This window comes from Oryx dammah, unplaced genomic scaffold, assembly GCF_014754425.2.
Source record: "Oryx dammah isolate SB20612 unplaced genomic scaffold, SCBI_Odam_1.1 HiC_scaffold_29, whole genome shotgun sequence".
NCBI classification, from domain to species: domain Eukaryota; kingdom Metazoa; phylum Chordata; class Mammalia; order Artiodactyla; family Bovidae; genus Oryx; species Oryx dammah.
The window spans coordinates 2,662,405-2,668,820 of NW_024070213.1; the positions used below are offsets into that span (position 1 = coordinate 2,662,405).

A 6,416-nucleotide genomic window follows, 5' to 3' on the forward strand; every position below is an offset into this window, starting at 1 on the left:
AACGGTTTAAAACTGGCTTTTTTGAACAACCTAAGAGGATATCTTCCTCATAAATGTAAGCAAGAAACAGAATTCCATTTCTGCGGTTATGAAACAGATAAATACCTTCCCAGGGGCCCCAGCCCTGACATCCAACAACCTGCCTGGCAACACTGCATACTCACCATGCTCCTAGGGCTCCGGGCTCTTTTCAGCTGTGGGAGCGGCTCCTCAGAGGGAGAGGGTGGGCCTCCTGTCCTCCTGCGCGGGGTGGGGTGGCCGTCCCCTCCCTCCATCAGCAGTGGCGCGCCTGTGACACGTCAGGCCCTGGGATGGGAACATGGGACCAGGCACAGCCCCCGCCTCCAGAGCTCAGAGGTGAGGACGCAGTCAAAGCACAGCACAGCCAGGGCGTCACTGGGGCTCAGAGAGACAGTCCAGCTGGGGCACTCACAGCAGGCTTCTTGGAGGAGACTGGATTCATGCTCCAAGGATGAATAGGGTCGTGATGGGCAAAAAAGAACAGAACTGCAGATCGAGGGAAGAGTCTGAGCCAGACTGGGAGAAGCAGGAAGGCACCGTACGTCTGGGACCTAAACCAGAGATGGAGGGGAAGGCTGGAGAGCAGACGAGTTGGGTGGCAGGTGGTGCAGAGCCGGGGGTGCTTGGCTGCAGAGCCGGGGAGTGCCTGCCTGGAGAGTCGGGGAGTGCCTGGCTGGAGAGCCGGGGGCGCCTGGCTGGAGCAGGTCACAAAAGCGGGACAGGCCTGGAGTGGCTCTGAGCACCGAGGAGCAGCGTGTGTAAGCCACTCAGGAGTCCACACTCTCCCTCCCATCTCTCTCCCCCTGCTGGGAAGGGACACAAATGCGGCTTCTGTATCACAAAGCTGGCAGTGCACAGAGGCAGAGACGGGGAGAAGCCGGGGTGTCCGGGGCAGGCGAGGGCCTCAGCACCTCCCAACAGGGAGACCTGAGCTCTTGCCTCATCCTCTCCAGTGCCAGTTCCATTCCAAGCAGATCCTTCCTGTGGGGCCTGGCTGAGCCCCTGGCACTGTGTTCACCACGTGTGTGTTTACTGAGCTGGTAACAAGGACAGGGAGAGCAGGCGGGGACTCACCTAGCAGCTGGGAGGTCAGATAGTCTATTCTAAGGAAAAAGTGCAAATTCAGACCTGGGCAAGCCCCTGGACAGTCCTCTGGAGGAGTGGGCTCTGCCCTGCAGGTGCCCTTGGTGTACAGGGAGGGCAAATCAAGAACGCAAGGGTCCGCGAGATAGGAAATGTACGCCTGCTGGGCAGGGATCGAGCTGGCCCAGCACGCAGGCTCCAGGCATCACCTGTGCGCAGAAAGCATCCCCATTCCCGGCCAGCCTCTCCCGGCTTCCTGAATCTGGTGGTTAACTGTGTGCGTTGGCTCGGCTAGGTCAGATGTTTGGTCCAATACTATCCTGGGTGCAGCTGTGATGGCATCTTTTTGAATGAGATAAATAATTAAATTTAAATTAATATTTAAATTTGAATAAAACAGATTACACTCCATAATGTGGGTGGGCCTCATCCAATCAAGTGAAGGCTTACCCAGAACAAAAGTGGTCCTGCTCCAACTAACAGGGAATTCTGCCAGCAGAGGGCCTTTGGACGTCAGCTACAGCACTGGATTCTTGCTGGGTCTCCAGCCAGAATATATAAAATGTATAGAATGAATAACCCTTCTGATGACAACTAAACACACTGAATGAAATATTGTTCTAAAAATCTCTTTTGAAATGTCTTGATGAAGGAGCAAGAAAGAACAAATCCTCAGAAACCAAACAACGTTGAAGTGGGATGGCAGAGAGGGAGCAGAGCCCAGGAGCCAGTTGTGAGCCCAGTGACATCCACTAAGTCCTGAAGGTCATGACCTTCTGATCTGATGACTGCACTGAGGACAAGGCTAGGCCAACCCACGGAGGGGTGTCTCGTGCGAGAACCCCACAGGAAGCTGCAGCTGCAAGGGCTGCCCCTCCATTTAACGGTGACCTGGAAAGACCTTGGGAAAAGACAATGAATTGGCTCAAATTTGGTGCTGAGTGGATGGAAAATTAAAATCTCCCTTTATACCTTGAAACTCCAAGCAAGTTCCCATGAGGTTTTGCAGCCTCAACTCACACCAACTGTGTTAGGAAAAAAAAAAAACTTCAAGTGAGAAATTATTTTAAAGTTGTCCTACCCTGAGCTGGTAGCAACCCCAAATCCCGAACAGAATCAAATACAAATTCCCTTCAGCAGAGTGCACCTTCAACACAGGCTTCACGTAATTCTCACACATGAAATCGTGAGAAAAATGAGCCTTAGTCAAAAATCACAAAATAAAGGAGCAGGTTACATGCTTGAGACTGAGCAGAAACCCCAGGCAGCATTTGTATAACCTGGAATAAAAAAGGGTGTGAAATATGCTTCAAGAAATAACATTTTTAAAACGCATAAAGTACCAAAGCCTATAAGATGGAATAGTGCAGATCTGAAAAACAGGCAGAAGTTCCAGAAATTCAGAAAATAAAAGATACAATAATTAGAATTAAAAAAAATGCAATGGACAGGTTATAGCAGATTATGTGCAGCTGAGGAAACAACTATTGAACTGGAAGGCAGGATGTAGCGTGAGCGCAACTGATGAGACAGAGGCAGAGACTGGTTAAGAGGCAGGCAGAGCGCAGAGGGCATGTAAGCAGAATCTTAAAAGGCGTTTAATGCAGAGGAGGGGGCAGAGACAGTGCTTGTTAGATGCTGTGTGAGAATTTGCAGAAATAGAACAAAGGCCCCAGTCCTCAGGTCCAGGCACTTTAACAAAACACAATAACAAAGCTTTAAAAAAAGAAGTCTACACGCAAATACATCATAGTAAATTACGAGAAAAAGCAAGGAGAATATCAAACAAAGAAAAGCTATTTAAAGAGATAAGAAAGAAAACAAATACCACCAATGTAAGACCCAGAATTAGTCTAAGGGTTGATGTCTCAGTAGAAACCCTGGAGAGACGTTCCCTGATGGAGGCAGAGACTGAGGGACCCAGAATGAGACTGAGGGACCCAGAATGAGTCTAAGGGTTGATTTCTCAGTAGAAACCCTGGAGAGACGTTCCCTGATAGAGGCAGAGACTGAGGGACCCAGAATGAGACTGAGGGACCCAGAATGAGTCGAAGGGTTGATTTCTCAGTAGAAAACCTGGAGAGACGTTCCCTGATGGAAGCAGAGACTGAGGGACCCAGAATGAGACTAAGGGTTGATTTCTCAGTAGAAACCCTGGAGAGACGTTCCCTGATGGAGGCAGAGGCTGAGGGGCGCTCCTGTGATAGGGGTAGACTGGACGGATGCTCCCAGAAGCTGAGGATGCTGCAAACCCCAGAAGCAGGGTGAAGCAGGGCAGTGGTCTCCCCTATAGGCTTCAGGGAGAGCGGCCCTGGGGACGCCTGGGCTCTGATTTCTGATCTCCAGGACTGAGAGAATGCTTTATAAGCACACAGTCTGTGGGCTTTGTTATCACAGTTCCCAGAAAGGAACACACCCTCCCTGCCCCAACTCAGATGCTTCTTCTGAAAAGGCTTTTTGCTGCCTTCACTGAGTTCACGTTATATCCCAACTGTAGCTTTTCCCAAAATGGGTTTTACCTGTGCTCTTTGTTTCTTATTCCTCCACTAGACAGCAAACCCCACGAGGGTAGGCGTGAGGCTCTGAACTTCTCTGAAATCCCCAAGCTCGTGACAAGGGGCCAGTTAGTGGGAGACCCACATCTGGGTTGGTGCTGGTGGTTTAGTCGCTAAGTCTTTTCCAACTCTTGTGACCCCATGGACTGTGGCTGGCCAGGCTCCTCTGTCCCCAGGATTCTCCAGGCAAGCATACTGGAGTGGGTTGCCATTTCCCTCTCCAGGATCTTCCCAACCCAGAAATCGAACCCAGGTCTGCTGCATTGCAGGCAGTTTTTTTTACTGACTGAGCTGCGAGAGGCCTGGCCTTATGAGGGCAGCCCCTTGGCATTGCCCACAGTCCCCTGTGCCCCCGGCATCTTCAGGGTCACCCCCAGTCCTCCTCTCTTGCCTTGAATGGAAGGGACCCTTGAGCATCACCCTGGAATTCACGAGGAACGTGAGCAGTTCATCGTGAGAAACTGCTCAGCTGGCCCGTGCTTGCCCGGCTGCTGGATTTTCCATGCTTCCCTGCTACCCGAGGTCTGAAAGTCCAGCCTCCTCCATGGAGGACACACTGTGTTCAAACCTTGCTGGGCCACCTCCCCCTGAGAGGCACGTCCAGCTCCTCTCCGATACCTGGCTGCAGGACGATCTCTGAAGATGCTCCATCTCCTTTGTCTTATGACAGCAAACTTCTCCAGCAGACTGTTTCTGCTCCTTGTAAACAGTTTGCTCAGCTCCCCCCTCCTCATCGTGGTGGCCGGAAGCTGCTTGTTGCCTGTTGGTGCTTCATTCTGGAACACAGCTCCTGTCCTGCTCTGCGCATACACAGATGTGTCTGTGCTGCTACAGTCTGGCGCTGCTGTTTCATCTGACGTCACCCGTGTCACCCAGCAACATCTGGGGCAGCTCCCTGACCTCCCTGGTCCCATGACTCAGGGGTCTCCGCTCCTCTGCTCCATCCTCACCCTTTGCAGAGGATGTCCTCCATGGCTCAGACGTTAAAGAATCTGCCGGCAATGTGGGAGACACAGGTTAGATCCCTGGGTCCAGAAGATCCCCTGGCAAAGAGAATGACAAACCTACTCCAATACTCTTGCCTGCATAATCCTACAGACAGAGGAGCCAGTGGGCTACATCCATGGGGTCACAAAGAGTCCAGTACGACTGAGCGACTAACACTTTCACTTTCTTTCACTAGGGGAGCTGAGTGTGAAAGTCATTCAGTCCTGTCTGACTCTTTGCGACCCATGGACTGTAGCCCACCAGGCTCCTCTGTCCGCGGAATTCTCCAGCCAAGAATACTGGAGTGAGTAGCCATTCCCTTCTCCAGGGGATCTCCCCAGCCCAGGGATCGAAGCCAGGTCTCCCGCATTGCAGGTGGACTCTTTACCAGCTGAGCCACAAGGGAAGCCCAAGAATACTGGAGTGGGCAGCCTGTCCCTTCTCCAGGGCATCTTCCTGACCCGGAAACTGAACCAGTGTCTCCTGCATTTTACCAGCTGAGCTACTAGGGAAGCCCCAGGGGAGCTGAGGAACTGAAATTTTTATTCTTTTTCACATTAATTCATTTAAATTCAATGTATGTTGGCTCTTATCTTAAGATAAATGGACATAGGCTGCTGTGTTAGACAGGGCAGCCCCAGAATATTTCTGCTAAGAACCAAAGGCCAAAAACTGCTGAACTGAGCTAATGGCCCTCTCCCTACTCCAAACAGAGACACAGAGTAAATCCTAACAACGAAAACTGCTTTATAAAACAAAACCAAACTCAAACAAGAGAGGAAACCCATCTGCGCAAGAAGACAAAGGACCCAAAGGCAGACAGCAGCGGGAATTCCATAGAACCCCATGGACAGGGGACCCCGGTGGGCTCTTCTGGTCCATGGGGTCGCAAAGCCTCGGAGCCGACCCAAGCGACTTAGCACCCACGTAGAAACTTGGCCTTGAGAGCCCGTGAAAGGGCAAGAGTGGACTGGACCCGAGGGTCGTGGCAGCAGGGGTCCCATGTGCCCCCTTTGCCCTCTCTGAGCTGCATTTGGGGTCTGCTGGGCTCGTGTGTACCTACCAGGGCTGTTTCTCTCCAGGGAGGTGTACAGCCTTTCCTAAGAAATATCTATTAAGAGATTTTTAAACTATTCTTTGGCTGGATCTTCCAACACTCTCATTTAATTTGCTTTTATTTTTAACAAGGGGTTTCTTTGGTGGTTCAGACGGTAAAGGATCTACCTGTCAATGTAGGAGACCCAGGTTTGACCCCGGGATCAAGAAGATCTCCTGGAGAAGGGAATGGCAACTCACTCCAATATTCTTGTCTGGAGAATCCCAGGGACAGAGGAGCCTGACGGGCTATAGTTCATGGGGTTGCACAGTCAGACGCCAGTGAGCGACTAAGCACAGCACTCTCTCTCTTGCTTGTAATAGTACCTTCTTGCCACGTTATGAATTTCTCTCTCCTTGTCCCTCTGGCCATGTTGAATTGTCAGAGCCCTGTTGGGACGCTCTATTGTCTGCAGCTCCTCGGGTGTGAGTTCTCCCACACGTCTTCTGTTGACTGTCCCCCATCGTAACGGATTCTCTTTGCACTTTGAGCATCGTTGGCTCATCTCTCAGTGGAGTTTTCCTCTGACAGTTCTGCTCGGTCCTGAGAACAGGAAGACTTTTCTGCGGGACAGTGTTTCAGAGGCGCTCCGTGAGCTCACTGGTTCCAGACCAGTGTGGACTGACTGCAGGGTTTTGCACTGCAGCCCCGCATGGATTTGGACCCCGAGCAGC

At 51.5% G+C, this 6,416-nt stretch overlaps 1 long non-coding RNA gene across 1 annotated transcript; it reads right to left on the minus strand.

Moving 5' to 3' along the window:
- Window positions 1-257: 257 nt before the first annotated feature.
- LOC120858460 lies at window positions 258-2,219 on the minus strand. The gene is made up of 3 exons (XR_005719874.1): window positions 1,555-2,219; window positions 1,314-1,446; window positions 258-507 (listed from the first exon to the last, which is right to left on the minus strand). It is a non-coding gene; the product is annotated as an uncharacterized LOC120858460 (long non-coding RNA).
- Window positions 2,220-6,416: the final 4,197 nt, after the last annotated feature.